The 17164-nt window shown below is 42.7% G+C and overlaps 1 protein-coding gene across 1 annotated transcript in view; it reads right to left on the reverse strand.

Annotated features, from left to right (window-relative positions):
• Positions 1–14922, reverse strand: part of STK26 (serine/threonine kinase 26) — an 89161-nt gene extending 74239 nt beyond the window's left edge. The window contains exon 1 of the mRNA XM_027837735.1: positions 14904–14922. The gene's annotated coding sequence lies outside the window, so the exon portion shown is untranslated. The remainder of the gene's footprint in view (positions 1–14903) is intronic.
• Between the last annotated feature and the right edge of the window lie 2242 nt (positions 14923–17164).

Genomic DNA, 17164 nt, shown 5'->3' on the forward strand with positions numbered 1-17164 from the left:
CATTTTAGCCCACTGTGAGAGACTAAGAAAGGGGACAGAAACACAGATATGCCTGGAATTCCATCCAGGTAAGCGGATGTGCCCCAGCTGCCCTGAAGATGTCTTCTCTGGCTCTCTCGCTGTCCCTCCAGACGACCCAGTTTGCTTTGCAATATGGGGATCATAGCTTTGCTTTGAGAGGTTGGCTATAGGATGCCTCAGGGGAGGACAGAGGATAGGATCCTGCTCCATTGATCAATTACACTGCCTTCAGAGAATTTTAGAATTTCAGAGTTGGTCCTCTCGTCTGACCCCTACCCCAAATATTAATCTCCTCTACAATATTAATCTCCTCCTCCAACAAGTGGTCCTTACGGCACAAAGTAGGCTTAGTGTATGCCTGTTGAGATTCAAAATGAAGACTTAACAGCAAAAGAGAAGTCAAATAAATTTTCATTCTGAACCTGGGCATATAAGGTACCATATTCGAATTAGGGATTTTAGAGGTCATCTGGTCTAACTGCTACTCAAAGTGTAAGTTTTTTCTACAATATCCCTAACAGATGGTCTCATCCAACCTCTGCCTGGAGAGCACCAGTGAGCGATAGGGAATTCCTTGTGCTAGCGATCTGGAACCCTAAATGCACACTGTCTGAGTCTTGGTTTGTCAATGAGGCATGAGCCCTTGAGTCCTTTCTTCCTTAGTCCCTTAAAAGAGATTCCTTCTGCCCTACTGTCCTACAGAGTTGTCCCCTTCCATGCATGAGGTTTGTATGATAGAGCTGAAGCCACCCCTTTCCTGTGGGAAAAATGGGAAACAGTAAACGAAAAGAAATCCAGGCCTCTGGTCTGATGCAAATAGTTTTACTTTAAGTCACCTATAGCTGTAAATACTATGAAAGGCTTTTTTTTTTTGACCAGGCAATGGAGTTAAGTGACTTGCCCAGGGTCACACAGCTAATAAGTGTTATGTGTCTGAGGCTGAATTTGAGTCAGGTCCTCCTGACTCCAGGGTCAGTGCTCTCTCCACTGCAATACCTAGCTGCCCCTTATGAAAGGCTTTTCAATGCCTGCCACACACCACAGTTGAAATGAGTGAAAGGTTTTCCCTCTAAGCAGAAAAAGGAGAGTCAGTGTTAGGTTAAGCACAGATAGGTAGCAAGTGAAGTTTACAAGAAGAGCTTCTCATTGTTCAGTTGTTTTCAGTTGTGTCTGACTCTTCATGACCCTCTTCAGGATTTTCCTGGCAGAGATACTGAAGCGGTTTGCTGTTTCCTTCTCTAGCTCTTTTACAGATGAGGAAACTGAGGTAAACAGGGTGAAATGACGTACCCAGGGTCACCCAGCTAGTAAGAGTCTGAGGCTGGATTTGAACTCAAGTCTTCCTGACTCCAGGCCAGGTGCTCTATCCACTGCAGCGCCACCTAGCGGCCCACTTGACGAACTTGTACCTAGGGCTTTATGGTTTTTGACATCTTTCTGTGTAGTTGTCTTTTTAAAACTCACACAAATGGTAGTAGAATCAGAGCAGAAGGGAAACTTGGCAAATACCTAGTTCAGTCTATTCATTTTAACTAATGAGGAAACTGAGTCCCAGAGAGAGAGTCATTCCTAGTTCAACAAAATTTCCAGACTTTACCTGCTCACCAGCCCTGAGCCCGTCCTGTCCTGATTGGTGAGTCTATGGCCCAGACCACAGTTTTATGAGGGGCCCCGGTCAGGATTACTTCAGTCTGCTCAAATTGCTCTCTGGACCTGTCCATCTCCTTTCCAGCAGCCTATCTTCTCTTCCCTCCCCATCTTTCTGGCTTCCTTTTTCTGTGTTTTCTTCCTCTCCCATTAGAATATTAGCCTGTAAGATCCTTGAGGGTAGGGACTGTCTTGGTTCTTTGAATTTCTATTCCCATGACTTAGCACAGTGTCTGGCATATGGTAAGTGCTTAACAAATATATCTGTCTGTTTCTATCTCTCTTCTGTCTATCTATCTATCCATCTATCTTGCTCAGAGTCACACAGCTAGGTAGTAGCCAAGCTGGAACTAGAACCCAGGTCTAGTGTTGACTACTGGTCCTTTTAATGATAACCTGCTAACCCTACAATTAGTATGTCATTAACTAAATTGCTATATTCATAGAATTTTTATAGAAAACCATATTTGCCTAGCTTATATACTAACTCTCTCTATTATCTACCAGTTGACAGCCTAGCTGGTTGGTCTGCACAGCCCCTCACTACCATAGGCACTACCACTCACCAGCCCTGGCAACTGCTTGAATTGTGGGCACGGTGCCTAAAAGGAAAGACATATCAGCCCCCTTCTGGCTGGCCTTGCCAACCCAAATACGAAGTGGCAGCAAATGCCACATGCCAAACTCTTTCAGGTTTAAAATGTCAAGTACTTGCTAATTTTAGCCTGGTGGCCAGCACATGGACCTTCTGCCATGCAGCCTTCTCCCTTATAGTTAAGGGGAATATGGTGCTAAGAGAGACTCCAGAGTTAGCTGTAACTGCCTTTTGGCCTACCCAAGAAGACGACTCATGTGCATCTTACTTATAGATAGATACATAGATACATAGATATATAGATACATAGATACATAGATACATAGATACATAGATACATAGAGGCATAGGACTCAGTGCTTATCCTCCACCTTAATTTTCCATCATGTACCCTTGTGGTAACAGTGGGGCCCAGCATCCCATTATTCCAATCTGATATGTCTTGTCTTTGAACATCATGGCCTATAACAAGCTTTTTTTTTTTTTAAGGCAATTGGGGTTAAGTGACTTGCCCAGGGCCACACAGCTAGTGTCAAGTGTTTGGTCTGAGGTCGAATTTGAATTCAGGGCCGGTCCACTGTGTCACCTAGCTGCCCCTCTGAGCATTAATTTTTTAAAAAATGGTTATCACAACCTTGGCTTGGTGTTCCTCTTACCTGAATTTTTATTCCATCTAAAAGGTAGCAATGTTTATAATATATTTCAGCTGATCACTTATCATGGTATTAGAGAAAATAGTTTTGAGAGGTGGTTCAACATCTCAGAAAAGCACTGAATTTGGAGACTGGTGACCATGGTTTAAGTTGTGTTTTCTCTCCTGTGTGTGTGTGTGTGTGTGTGTGTGTGTGTGTGTGTGTGTGGCCTTTGGCAAGCCCCTCCCTGTCTCTGGGCCTCCATTTTATTCTCCCCCTGGAAAATTGAGGGGGCTGAATAAGATAGATAATGTTTCAAGGCCCTTACAGCTCTCAACACGATGACTAATAAGAGTGATTCACCTTAATGACTCAGTCAGTGCATTAACTGATCAGTGCTGACATTTAATATGTTTTTCTCTTTCATCACGAAGTTCCTCATTGTTTATAAAAGCATGCATTTTTATCGATAAAAGGGATATTATATTTTCTCACATAATTAACTCCTTCTGCCCCTGATATTTTCACTGTAAAACAAGCTGTGGAGAATCCAAAGGCCTGACTTTCCACCAGCCTCAGTGGCTGCTAATTGTTTGAAACTCAGGCCCAGATTTCTTAAAAAAGAGTAGTGACCCATCCAGAATATTGCAGCCAGCAAGGGCAGGGTTCACTGTCATCTGGTTCTCATATATCTCTCTTCTTTAAGTAATTCCTTGATTCCCGGATGCACCAGCTTAGAGATTTCTGAGTCCACTTAGAGATGATATCAAATGCTTGATAGTATAGTTAGGACACCAGTCCTATCTCTAACCCTTCCTTCTCAGCTGTGTGACCTTGGGCTAGTCACTTCACTTCTTAGAGGTACAGTGTCCTCACATGTGCAATGGGCTAGCATTATGTAGTGGACAGAGCAGTAGGCTTGGAGTTAGGAGGATGCTGAGTATGAATCCTGATTGTGTGACATGGGACACATCATTAATCTCTCTTTTCTCCTCTGTAAAATAAGGAAGTGGAACTCAATGGCCTTGGAGGTCCCTTCCAGCTTCAGGTCTAGGATCTTATGACTATCTGTAGTACCTACCTCACTGAGCTCTTCTGAGGATCAAATATGAATATGAATATGAAATATGAAGAATATGAAAACCCTTTGCAAATTTGAAAGGCAGCAACTGCTACAGACAACAGAGTGCAGGATTAGGAGTTCCAAAGATCTGACTGAATCCTGCCTCAGACACTTACTAGCTGTGTGTGACCCTTGACAAGTCACTTCACCTGGGCAAGTGTACCTCAGTTTCCTCATCTGTAAAATGGGGAGAATAATAGCACCTACCTCACAGGATTGTTGTGAGGTTGAAAAAAGAAGCTTTGTAAACCTTAAGGCCCAGCATAAGCGCTAGCTATTATTATAATTATTATTATTAAAAATGCTATAGAAACGTCAGTTATTGCCATTAAAAAGGCTAAGTCTCTTCAGTCTGGAAAGCTGAAGCCAGAGAAGATTCATGATCAGAGTCTATACTCTGAAATATAACTGAAATTAGGAATTTTTTTTTTTACCTTGGGCAAAAAACCCCCAAACCCTCAGCCAGTTGAGCAGATTGGGGAAGAGAATAGAGGTGCAGAGGACCAGCAGTATAGAGCAATGTGTCAGGATGGGCCAACCACAGTTGGGGTTACACCAGGAGAGGGGGCAATCTGGCCCTCAGCCCATCCTGGCTTATGCAAGAAGGCATGGCAGCCTGGGGCTGGTCGAACTGCATTGTGACAGTGAGTGGAAGGGAGGGAACAGATGTTACTAGGGAGCAAAGAGCTGTCCCAGGGAAGAAGCAATGTCTCCCCTCTACCCCCCAAGAAGCACCTTGGGACAAAGCCCTGTTGACCCCATGCTGGTTACGACCCTGAAAGCATACATTAACTTGCACCCACCAAGTGCCAGTCAAGTCAAACTAGAGGCCCTTACATTCCTTAGTGGTGGAAAGAGTCAAACCTGGGACAAACAAAAAGGCAAACAGTAAGCTTAGGGAATGTCTCCCCCAAGAAGTTGTGTAGGCCGAAAACCAAATAGATTCAAAGGCTGAGATAAAGCCATGGACAATAATAACTCTAGTGCTCTGGGGTTCACTAAACCCTTGACTCACAACAGCCCTATGAGGTAGGTAAGGCAGGTATCGTCTACCCCATTTTACAGAGGAAGAAACCAAGTCCCTGAGAAGCCGAGTGATCTAACCAAGCTTATGCAGCTAGTATGTGGCAGAACTGGAATTCAAACGCTGGCCTTCTGGTGCCAAGTCTAATGCTCTTACCATCGTGCCATAGTGAAAAAGCTAGGCAACTGTGCAGGTTTGAAATATAACCATAACTCTTGGGTGGATATAGTACAAGGGAGAGAGTCCTTAATTTTGAGGCAAGAGACTCAAGTTTGGTCCTGGTTTTGCCATTTACTACCTGGGTGACCTTGGCCAAGTAGCTTAACCTCAGTTTCCTCCTCTGTAAAATGAAGGGGCTGTTCTAGATGGCCTCTGAGGTCCCTTCCAGCCAAGAGCCTATGGTCCTTTACCACTTTACCTCTGTGGACCTTAGTCCCCTGTCCTGTATAAGGTGGTGGTGGTGGGGAACCTAGATAATCTCTACAGTGCCTTCCAGCTATAAATCTATGATCCTAAGAGAATAGCCCTATCCTCCTAGGACATGCCGCTATAACTATTGGGTTGGAGGGATCACAGGTCTGACCTGGTATGACATTTCTTATGTCATGATGACATATACAGAAATAGGGTATACAGGTATATTACTTGGGGGCTTCTCAAGAGTTTGGCTTCATATAGCAGCCGCTGATGCTATGGTGAGTTATTTAATTGAGGATGGGAAAGTTCTTTTGTTATTCTTTATACATGGAACCCTAGTTAAAGCAAAACTTCCTAAACTTTTCATAGCTAGGATTTGAAATGAATGAATGAATGAATGAATGAACCATGCTCTACTTAAGTCCTCCACTGATGCCAAGTGTAAGCATCATAGGCATGGGGGGGCAGAGGTGATCTGGGACTCTGAAAGGTTATGCTTTTGGAGCATGAGCTCAGGGAAGTCCTGCAGAGCTGGTGAGACTTTGGGTCTGTCTAGGGGTAGATGGAGTCTTTCCTGTAAGGACCAGCCTGGTTAAGTGTGTAGAAAGGCTTCTTATCAGAAGATTGGCCATCAGGCGATTGATTGATTGATTGATTGATTGATTGATTTGGGCAATAGCAATTCCACTAAGATGCCGAGTGCTTATAGTTTGCACTGGGGGAAGAAGGACTCATGCCAACGATGAGATCACAGATCCTACAAGGATTCAAATAAGCAAATAAATAATAATTCTAATAGCTTCCGTTTCTATGTTGCCTTAAGGTTTGCAAAGTTCCTCACACACTTCATCTCACTGTTGATCCTTACACCAGCCCTGTGAAGTAGATGCTATTATTCTCTTCATTTTGACAGATGAGGAAACTAAGGCTTAGAGAGGACTTAACTAGGGTCACACAGTTGCTAAGCATTTAAGACAGCCTTTGAGGTTTTTCCTGACTCCAAATCAGGTTTGCCATGTGGTTGTTATCTCCTTTGACCTTAACTACAAACCTGTGATATGGGTGTTATTATTAGCTCCATTTGACAAATAAGGAAACTGAGGCTGGGAGAGCTTAAGTGACTTGCCTAGGGTCACACAGCTACTAAGTGCCTGAAGTAGGATTTCAACTCAGGTCTTCCATAGTCCAAGGCCAGCACAATATCTAGTTTACAGGTCGAATCCATATTAGCTTAATTTTGTAAATCAAGTCATATTTTTTATATTCAATAAGGCCATCATAACTCCACCACTGGCCATTCTTTCTTTTCAGATTCCAGTATTAGAGCTCTCCAGTGGGAAGGTGCAGAAAGTGTCCTGGAGGGAGCGGCATATGAGCTGGTTTTTAAAGGCTAGATGAAGGTGAAAGGGGGGGATGGGGAACAAACATGGTGTCATGGAAAGAGCTGTGGATTTGGAGAAAGCACAGGTCCTGATCCACTACTTGTTATTTAGACAAGGCTATTCCCTTCTCTGGGCCTCAATTTTTCATTTATAAAATGGGAGTCTATGATCCTTTGCTCTAATGAGTCTCCATTAAAAAGTTCTTGGTGGGGATGAGACTTAGGTGGACAATCAGCTATTAACATTTTAGCAGGAATTAGAGGATCCTTGATCTATGGAAGGGACATCAGAGGCTATTGGGTCTAACTCCCCTCATTGTAGAGATGAGGAAACTGAGGCCCATGGAGAGGAAATGACTTGCCCAAGGTCACTCATGGGATTACAGATCTACAGGTGGAGGCAATTTACAGGCTATCAGTTACAACCCCCTCATGGTGGGGAGGTGGCTCCTATGGAAAAGGGATCAGACGTCCCCACCAACTGCCACATAGAGGGTAGGCAAGCCAGCCTAGCTGAAGGTCAGGTACCTTGAGGGGAGACAGGAGACAGCATGTGCCAGCCAAGTTGAACCACCACCACCTTGATCCTGATGAAGACCCTAGGACCTGGTAACCCAAGAGCCTTGGGAATGGTGATATTTCTAGCTTAGTGCCCTCAGCCACCATCCTGAGAAGTGACCCCTGTGGAGATGCAGCCTGGTCATTGTGCCTGCAGGTGCTACATACACACACAGTTACTAAAGACCCAGAAAGGAAAGATCTTGCTACCAATGTCCTTGGCCCTATCAAGTGTTTCAACCTCAGAAACAGATAGGATTTTATCAGAAGAGGCCTTATTATCTGCTTTGCCACTGCAACCTAAGGACCGTGGGACCTTTCCATCTGACTTGAAGCTGAAACCTTTCTCTAGGTGGTATTTCTTCCATTAAAATGTAAGCTCCCTGAGAGCACGTACTGATGTTTCTATTTGTATCCCCAGTGCATTGTACATAATAAGCACTCAAGAAATGCTTTATTCAGTCATTCATTTACAAAGGAGGAAACTGAGTCCCAGAGATGTAAATGATTTGTCCAAGATCATATGGGTAGGAAGTAGCAGAGTTAGGATTTGAACTTGGGTCTTTTGACTTCAAATCCAGCACTTATTCATTCCGTTGTACCATTTTGCTTCCCAAGTAGTAGATTAGCTCCTTTTCTTCTGGGGTTTTTGACTCTGTTTCTTTTTAATCCATAATATTTTTCCCCCTGTCAGAGCTTAACAAACTGAGTTCTTCAAGGATCTGCCAGTGGAACCTAAGCTCTGGCAGGTCCCAGCAAGCTGAAAAGACTTTGAGGGCGGGCCTAGGGATGGACTGCGTGTGTGTCTGTTGCCTGAGGTCCATCCCAGCTCAGTTTGGAGAGGCGTATCATTAGGTTGACCACAGGGAGCTGATTTTGTTGGCAGTCACAAGTCTAAAGACCACACCTCAAGTTCTAGAGGGGTTGGCATCAGCATTTGTTGGGGCAGGATCCATGCCAATGAAATGAAGGAGAGAGAAAGAGAAGGAGAGAGAGAAGAGGGAGGGAGGGAGAAAGAGAGAGAGAGGGAAGGAGGAAGGGAGGGAGAAAGAGAGAGGAAAAGAGAGAGGGAGGGAGGGAAAAGAGAGAGAGAGAGGCAGCTAGGTGGTGCAGTAGATAGAGCTCTGGCCTTGGAGTCAGGAGGACCTGAGTTCAAATCCGGCCTCTGACACTTGAAACTTACTAGCTGTGTGACCCTAGGCAAGTCACTTAACCCCAATTGCCTCACCCAAAAAGAGAGAGAGAGAGAGAGAGAGAGAGAGAGAGAATTTACTCAGCACTTGCTATGTGTAGGCGCTATGCTAAGAACTGGAGATACAGATAGAAGATAATGCCTGCCCTCCAAGTATTTCCATTCTAGGAAGGGGAGAGGTCATATGAGGTGGCATGGTATAGAAATGGCTGAGGCGTGGTATGGAGGTCTGATTTGGGCCCAAATGAGGGGAACTGTCCCTTTGCAGAGTCTGGTGTCCTGGGGTAGAGTCCAAGGTTCCGTTGGAAGGGAGTTGAGGGTGATGGCTGGAGTACAGGCTGTGGTGTACAGATGGCTGTCAATGTGTTCTTTGGGCTCCTTGCTTTCATTGGGGGGGGATTTTTGGTAGCTGTTTCTTTGGTGAGTTTCTTTTTGATTCTTCAGAGGGGAACCTTAGGGAGTTTGGCTCCCTGGCAATCTCTCATTCTGTCATCTATCCAGCAGTCTTCTCTCAGATCATTTCCTAAGTGAAAACAGGCCAATGAGCCTAGCCAGGTGGGGCACAGCACAGGTAGTTTTGATGGGGCTGGGGGGTGGGGTGGCGGGAAGGGGCTTGAATTAGGCCCTGGGCTGCCTTCAGGGCCTGTCTTCCAGTCCACCTTTAGTGGATGGGTGTGTGTGTGTGTGTGTGTGTGTGTGTGTGTGTGTGTATGTGTGTGTGTGTGTGTGTGTGTGTGTATGTGTGTGTGTGACATCATCTAAGTGTGTGTTTTAAAGAAAGTAATACTTCTATAAAGTACATTTTCATACAAGGGAATAACAGGAAATTGACTCAGAAGAGAGAATTCCTGCCCTCCAACTGAAACTGGAATAATCCTATGTGGACCTAAATAATGGCTTCTTTGTCACATCAAGCTCCAGTGAACACAGGAATAGGCTCCTTCAGTGTTGTATGTGGGCTAAGATTTGTCCATGGTGTCACACACTGCTAATTTTCCATGAAGCCTACCAACATCCTCCCTTGGCCTTCGGCTCTCTGTCCTAATAAAAGCACTGTATGTAATTTGGGCACACCATGAAGAGGAAAAAGAGCAGGGGAGACAGATTGCTGCCATTAGGGCCATTGGAGTTATAAGGGACCCCAGAACATAGGTGGGAATAGCTGCAAGGGACCTGAGACATCCTTTAGTCAAATCCCTCTCTTTTTTTTTTACAGGGAAGACTGAGGCCTGGAGAGAGAGGAGAGGTGACTTGGCCAAGGTCACAAGGCTAGTAAGTGGTCAAACTGAGTTTAAAGCAGGATCACCTGACTTAGAGGATATGGGTTTGAATGCTGACTTTCCCCCCACATCCACATGCCCTGGTTACACAGAGTCCCTCTCTTCTTCTCCTCCCTCCCTCCCTCCCTCCCTCCCTCCCAACTGTGGTGCTACACCTAGGCCCGTCCTCCTAGGGCAGGGCTCTGTCTGTAGACCTCTCTTACCTCTTTATCAAACTTGCCTGTATAGTTTCCCACCTGGCTGGGCTCCTCATCCAGCAGGCATTTAATGAACGTTTGTCCATTGAGAAGGTGGAGTGACAGCCAGGCTTCTTTCCATTACACCCACCCTCCTGACCAGTGTCTGGACATGTGTTTAAGCAAATAAAAATGGTATTTATGGAGCAGCAGCATGAGAGAGTGGAAAGAATGCTAGCCTTGAAGTCAGGAGAACAGGGTTCAAGGCCCAGACCCACCATTTGATGGCTGTGGAATGGTAGGTGAATCATTGATCCTCTGTGAACTTTAGTTTTCTTATCTGTAAACTAGGGATGCTAATATGTGAGCCATCTGCATCAGGGGCTTGTGGTTAGAAATGTGCTTCGTAAACTCTCAAATCCTATAGGAATGTGAGCCAACACTTTTTCTTTTATGTTTCTCACCCCCTGGCTCCTGCCTGTGGCATTTCTACCCAACCTTTAAAGCCTCTGTAACCTCCCCCCCCCAATTCTGGCAGTAATTTTCCACCTCAGGACTCACATAGCATCTTGGGATACCTCTCTCCCGTATTTGTCATAGTTTATGCTAGAATGTAAGCTGCTTGAGGGCAGGGACAGTTTCATGTTTGTCTTTGCCTCTCCCAGTGCCTAACACAGAGGCACCAGCACACCTTACACATAGCAGGTGCTTACTAAGCTTTTATGGATAAATTGTTATTTATTATAGTTATTTATGTTTATCACATCCCCATTATGTTATAACTCTAAGAGGTCTCTATGCCAATGATTACCAGATCTATATAGCCTAGCCTCTCCCTGAGTCCCAGGCATTCATCTCCAAATGCCTCTTGGACGTTGCAAACAGTCGTGAACTGTATGTCCTATAGACATCTCAAACTTAACATGTACAAGACAGAACTCACCATCTTTCCCTCCGAACTCTCCCATTTTCTAAACTTCCCTATTACTGTTGAGGGCACTGCCATCCTTCCAGTGGCCAAGGCTTGCAACCTCAGTGTTATTCTCCATTCCTTTTACCCCACATATTTGATCTGTCACCAAGTTTTGCCATCTTTACTTTCTCAACATCTCTTGTATGTGTTCCCTTCTCTTCACTCACACATACCATCCTGGTGATTACTGCAATAGCCTGCTGGTTGGTCTCCTTTCCTGAAGTCTCTCCCTACTCCAGTCCATCCTCTACTCAGTTGCCAAAATGATTTCCCTAAAGTGCAGGTTTGCCTATGTCATCTCCCTACTCAATATTACCTCCAGCATCAAATATAAAATCCTCTGTTTGGCATTTAAAGCCCTTCACAACCTGGCCCCTTTCTACCTTTTCAGTCTTCTTATTCTTTATTTGCCTCCATATACTCTATGATCCAGTGACTCTGGCCTTCCTCAAACAAGCCACTCTTTTTCCCAGCTCCGTGCTTTTTCATTGGCTGTCTCTCATGCTTGGAATGATCCACTTCTAGGTTTCCCTTGATTTCCCTCAAGGCTCAGCTCTAATTTCACCTTCTGTAGGAGGCCTTTCCCAGACTCTCCATTGCTGCTTTCCCTCTGAGATTATCTACAGTCTCTTGTCTATATCATGCTTGTATGTAGTTATTGGTATCTTGTCTCCTCCATTAGACTGTGAGCTCCTTGAGATTGGGAAGTGTGTTTTGCCTTTCTTTGTATCTCCCGCACTTAGCACAGTGCCTGATACATGGTAGACACTTACTAAAGGCTTGATGACTGATTGACTGATTGTTAAATCCTCACAGGGTCTGATGTCGTTTTTTTTGAGGCTCTACCCTGAATGAGGGACATAGAAATGCTTCCAAAGAGAGATACAGAAATAGAAAGACTCAGTGTAGGATTGAACAGGATATTGCATTTTACTATCAACAAGAGAAATGGTTTAAGAGACCTTGTCAAGACCATGGATGACTGGAAAAGAAGAGGCTCTAGTCATGTAGTGAGCAATTGTTAACCCAGGTGCTGTTCTTCTATCTACAAGATGAAAAGAACTTGAGGAAGTCCTCCAACACACTCAGTAGTAGATTTTCTGTGGAGTATGTTGAGGAAAAGAAAATAGACAAAAATTCCAGGGGATTAGAAGGAATGGAGAGGTTGCAATCTTTACCAGTGGAGAGACTACACATACCTAAGGGATCTATTGAAGTAATGAAGTCCAGATGAGGGAACCAAGGCCCAGAGAGGGGAAGCAACAAGATCAGGTTATATAGATGAGCTAGAGTGGCCAGGACAGGTAAGCATGGGGACTAACCAAGGACTTAACCAAGGACTGTATGAGTCACTCACCCACATGCTCCTGTCCACTCTTGCTATGCTGGAAATCAGGAAGTGACTTTCAAGTGTTATCTTGTGGATGCACATGCATGGGTATATTGAGACCTCTTGTATCTGATGTGTTTGCTTGTTTTCAGTCACACAGGTGAGGATTCACTGTTTACTCCTTAATAGAGTAGTGATTATGGCCCAGTGATCTAAGATTGATTTATAACTGCTAAGTAGGCAGATTCCAAACAGTAAAAATATCCTCTGCCCCCATGAGGTAAACATAATAAACACATGGGCTACTTTATCCAAACTGTTAATTAATACTTCCACATCCAAATAATAATAATAAACTAGAATTCTGAATTGGATCAGTGATGTCTTGCCCTTCACTTCTAGAGGTATGTGTGTGTATTCCTTTATTCTTTCCCTCAGATGGCTCTTTGTAAAAAAAAATGAAGTGATTAGAAAATTGTTACTGGGGGTACTGAGGCAGCTGTTGTTGATCTATTAACAAAAATAGATCTGCTTTCTTCTTTGGCCATTTATTCAAGACAACAGAAAACCACCCAAGGCTCATGAAAATGGATAACAACTATCCACTTCTCATGATTCATGCTGGGCATAAATGATAGTACCAGAAGGAACCTAGAAAACCTTGCTAGAGATTATGAAGTCTTGGGCAAGAAATTGAATACCTTAGGGGCACAGGTGGTATTTTCATCACTACTGCCCATCAAAGGCAAGGAATTCAGAGGAGAAAAGCAGATTTGGAAAATGAACATCTGGTTAAGAAGATGGAATAGACTTTGGATTTATGAACTGCAGCTTAAAATATAGGAATGACAGGTTCCTGGGCAAGGATGGAGTTTACCTAACAAACGTTGGCAAGAATGTATTTTCTTGAAGTCTTGCAAATGTAATCAAAAGGGCTTTAAAGTAAAAAGGAATGGAGAGAGAGAGAAAACTGTCTACATAAAGCATATATGTATATATTACATTATTATGTATATCACAACACACATGTATATATTAGATAGAGAAGTAACTGTAATGTAGGAAGAATAGAAGTTGAGAAACTCAGAAATTCACAGAAGACAGATCTGATTGTGTCACATTTTAAGTCCTATACAACAGAGCTCTCATCGACTTCTCCAATATTATTCCATATTATTCTCTTTCATACATTCCCTTTTCCAGCCACACTGGCCTACCAGCATCCCATCTCCTCTCTCCCTACTTTTCCACAGATTGTCCCCCATGTCTGGAATGCACTCCCTCCTCATCTCCTCCTCTTAGAATTCATATTCTTCTTCAAAACACAGCTCAGGTGCCTCTTCCTACCTGAAGACTTTCCTGATTCCCCTATTTATTCATGTTAGCTATATCTTGGAATTAACTTTGCATATATTTTATATGTACTTAACAGAATTTGTCCACTCTGGAATGCTCCTGCTAGAAACTCTATCTCTGACATATATTGTTTTAGAGTTATTTTTAGTTCTTTCAACCAATCTCAATACATTTCATGGGATAGAGCACTAGACTTTCTCATCTATAAAGTGGGTTGGACTAGTTGGATTCTGAGGTTTCTTTCAGCTCTAGATTTAGGATCCTATGTGTAACCCTGAGCAAAACTCTTCCCCTCCCTGCGACTTAGTTTCCTCCTCTCTAAAATGAGGACATTCAGCTAGATGGCTGCTGAGGTCCCTTCTGGTGAGTTCAAATATGGCCTCGGATACTTAGTAGTTGTGTCACTCTGGGCAAGTCACTTAATCACTCTCATCTCTAGTTTCCTCATCTGTAAAAATGAGAATAATAGCATCTACCTCACAGGACTGTTGTAAGGATCAAATGAGTTATGGTATGTAAAGCACTTTGTGAACCTTAGGGCAATATATAAATGGAAGCTATTGGTATTATTATTGTTATTATTTATTTACTTATTTCAATCATTGTAGGATCTGTGATCTCATCATTGGCATCATTGGCACCCAATGCAGACTGCAATCATCTGTGTTTTAGTAGAGTTATGTTAAAGTGCTACATAAATGCCAGCTATTATTAATTATTGTTATTATTATTTATTTAATAGCGGTCTCTAGGAATTGTTCTCACCTATTTTACACCTTTGGTTGATTGTTTCTGTAACGCAAAGAGGTGTTCTCACCTGATGAAGATATCAGGGCTTGGAGAATCATGTTGGTTACATTAATTAGAACTGGCCATGTGGTCCACCCCACTTACACTGGCATAACCTGTTCTTGATGAAGTCATGCGGCTACTTTCTGATCATCACCACTTTTTCCCAGGTGCTCACTAAGTATTTCTTTAATAACCCACTTAAAAATTTTCCCAGGACCTGAAGTCAAGCTTACATAGTTTGTAGACTCTTCTGCTTTTGGAAAACCAGACTGTAATCTTTGGAAATGCTATCCAGGATCCTTTTGGCAACATCATTTATATTCATGTGAATCACCAGAAGTGGGGGGTAGTTATCCATTTCTATAAGTCCGAGGAGGTCCCCAGTTAGGAGGTCTTGGGTACTTACCCCCAGGAAAATAGCAGACCTCTCTGTTGTTATTTTCAGGTCAACAAACAGCTGCCTCAGTACCTCTGAGCAGGAAGTCACCAATCATCATTACTCTTCTTCTTGATCCTTATTGGATGATTCTGTCACCTGACAGCACCTGTGTGTACTTTATCTCTCCTTGGAGGATATGCAGCTGCTTCCTTCTCTGCAAGAAGAGCTTCACATTTAGTTTTTAGTCTCAAATGTACAGTGGTCCTCCTTCCCTTCTTTCTTCCTGTGACATTCTTCCATTCTCCAACCTCCTGGCGTCGATCAGATTTACTCTTTCCCTCTTCAGAACGCTTTTCTTTTTTTTTTCACATTGAAGCTCTTATTACATTAAAAATTATTTCAATGGACAAAAATGTATCTTCTCTCCCTCCTACATTCTTCCTTATCTTGCAATGAAAAAGAAAGCCCTTGTAACAAGGACATGCATAGTCAAACAAAAAAACCAAAACTCCAGTATTGGCCATGTCCGAAGAGATATGTGTCTTAATCTATACCCTGAATCCATCCCCTCTTCTGTTAGAAAGTGGGTAGCATGTTTTATCATATGTCCTTGGAAATCCTGGTTCTTCATTGCATTGGTAAGAGTTCTTGTCTTTCAAACTTACTCGTCTTTACAATGTTGTTGTTATCATATAAATTATTCTCCTGGTTCTGCTCATGCTCTGTATCATTGCATACAAGTCTTTCCAGGTTTTTCTGAAACCATCCTCTTCATCATTTCTTACAGCATAACATCTGTTATCTCTCCCTCTTGGAATGTAGCTGGCCGACCCCTTTCTCCAATCATACATATCCTCAGTGATGTCTTTTACAAGACTTATTTTGTTTGCTTTATTTTTAAATCTTTTCTTGATGCCTTCAGTTTTTACATTAGAGACATTACTAGATATACTCTGCTTCAAACTCCCATGCTGCAGTGAGTCTTCTCTTATAATAAGAAAAAGAAGACACATTAAGTAAAACTTTCTGAAATATTGACTGAGTCTGACATTGTATGCAATGTTCCACCATCCTTCCCCCTTCTCCAATGAAAGGATGAAGAGGCATTTCTTTATGTCTTCTGGGACCAAAATTGGTCATTATAATTATACAATGGTTCAGTTTCATTTTGTTGTTTGTTTACACCATTGTTTTTGCTTATATTGTTTACACCACTTCTTGCAAGCAAATCTTTGTTGGTAATATAGGATAGCTTTCTTATATTCTTATATTTCTTATATTCACCATGAATCTTTCCATTGACATCCTCAATTTTGATTCTTTTTTTTTTTCTTCATAAAAACTTTTTTCTTTTTTTTTCCCCCAATTTTGATTCTTTAGGGATGGTGGTATTCTGTAATTTGTAGCATCACCAAGAGAATACTGATGCTAACTTGAGATTGTTGAAGGTGTGGTGTAATTTCTTCAATGCAATTTAGCCTATTCTCTTCCTCCTATTCAATTCTGGGGCTTATGATGATTGCATACATATAACCCATATCAGATTGCTTACACTCTCAGGGAGGGAAAAGGGGTGGGGAGGAAGGGAGAATTTGGAATTCAAAACTTAAAAAACCCCCAACAAATGTTAAAAATTGTTTTTACATTTATTGGGGGAAAAATAAAATATTATTTTAAAAATACATATTGATAGACTAACTCCTAAAGTTTGGATGTGTCTTTTTTAAAGGTAGCAGAAATCTGACTTTACTATGGCATTCTACCTACCACTGAGTCAGTTAACATGTATTATAGCTAATGGGGACAGCAGTGTGCTACAAATGGAAAGAACATGCATTAGGAATCACAAGGCTTGGATTCTAGTCCTGACTCTGCCACTAACTGACATATGGCTTGCTGGTCATTTTTCCTTTCTGGACCTTAGTTCTCTCTTATGTCAAGTTAGGAAGTTGGATCCCCAAGGCTCCTTTCAGCTCTGACATGTTATGATAAATATGCTATCACAAAGTCCCTCAGATTTGGAGGTGTCTTTCTCTAATGCTACTAGCTAAAGCCCTCATTCTAGTATATTCTCCATAGTGTTAACCCTCTACCCCAAGATTAGTACCCCAGTTTCATTTAACTAATTAATATCCATTAGCTTTTGCGAAGGGATGTTTACTGAGAAGGTAAAGCAAGAAGTACAAACATTTCTCTCCCAACGCCTGGGGCCACAATCTCTCCAATACTTCTGTTTCCAGGGAGAGTGGGCTCCAACTCAAAGCAGTTCATTTGCTCTGCCAAGTTCA

This window comes from Vombatus ursinus, unplaced genomic scaffold (genome assembly GCF_900497805.2).
Source record: "Vombatus ursinus unplaced genomic scaffold, bare-nosed wombat genome assembly UNPS02004573.1, whole genome shotgun sequence".
Classification (NCBI taxonomy): Eukaryota; Metazoa; Chordata; class Mammalia; order Diprotodontia; family Vombatidae; genus Vombatus; species Vombatus ursinus.